We start from the raw sequence: 1,276 nt of genomic DNA, 5'->3' as shown, positions 1-1,276 counted from the left end.
AAATGAAAAATCACTTTAAGACAAGTGAAGGAAGCGTCTTCTACCGGGAAAAGTGTTTTACTATTTTAAAGGGTCGTTTTAACATCCTCTAACGACTTAAGCAAGAAATTTATATTTCGTAAAATGCAAAATTAAGACAGACTTTCGATTTGAATATTATGGTCTGAAATCACTTTTCAGTAAGTGTGGATAACAGTTCTGATTAACATATATGCACGGAAAATCGCTTTGTAATATCAATCAATACCAACATAAATTTTTGTTTGTAATATCATTCAACAGGACAGCACTGTGCCAGGTTTTGAATCACAAGGAGGACCTACGACCTTCGGAATTTTTTATATTTGATCGTCCTCGCAGTAATGGGGCATTACCAAATTTGTAATATTCTAAAGTAATAAGGTGCATTTTTCAGCCATTTTTGAGAGAAACGATGCGAGAGTCTTTCAATTCCCAGTGCGATCAGACAGTATCTTTTGTTAGCACAATAACTTTCGAAAGAAATGAATGATTGGATTTTCCTTTGGTAAACCCTTTTAGTATCTTGAAATGAAGGTTAAGTACGTTAGTCAGCCATTTTGGATAAACATCCAAAAAGTGAGAACATTTTAAATATTTTTGAAACCACTTGTTTTCGAAATTGGAAAATTTCCTGTACGGATATTTATAGTAATTTAAAAGACAAACAATTTATCTTCATAACTTTTTTTGATGAAGGCAAAATTTATAAGAGAGATAGCATTTAAAAAATTCCAAAAAACACACGAAAATGAACATTTTAATTCACGTAAAGCACGATATGAAAAAAAAATCAAAAGAAGTAAAATGTTGCTTTTTGAATGCGCTACAAGATTATCACAACTTTTTGAATTGTCTTATAAAATCAAAAATTCAAATTTTGACAGGATGAAAAAAATGTGTTTTTTTGGTTCAAAGCGCTTTAGTTGCATAGAACAGAATAAGTTAAGGATATTCCAATAAGAGACAATTTACAAAAAAAGTTATAAACAAATTTTGTCTACGATTTTTCATAAATATACGTTTTTCAAGTAATATTGCAAGATATCTATGTACATTTTTTTAATTAGGAAATTTGTAATAATTTTAGCCCAATGCATAATTTGTTAATAATTATTATGATTTTATAAACAAATATAATTAACAAATGCATTATTCAGGCATTTCTTGAGAGAAAAATTCGATTGTTTCTATGTCAACTTTTAAAATTAGAAACTTCATGAAAACTTCAGCAAAACTTATAATTTCTGATCAATTT

This window comes from Belonocnema kinseyi, chromosome 7 (assembly GCF_010883055.1).
Source record: "Belonocnema kinseyi isolate 2016_QV_RU_SX_M_011 chromosome 7, B_treatae_v1, whole genome shotgun sequence".
Lineage (NCBI taxonomy): Eukaryota > Metazoa > Arthropoda > Insecta > Hymenoptera > Cynipidae > Belonocnema > Belonocnema kinseyi.
Note: the sequence above shows the minus strand (reverse complement) of the source record.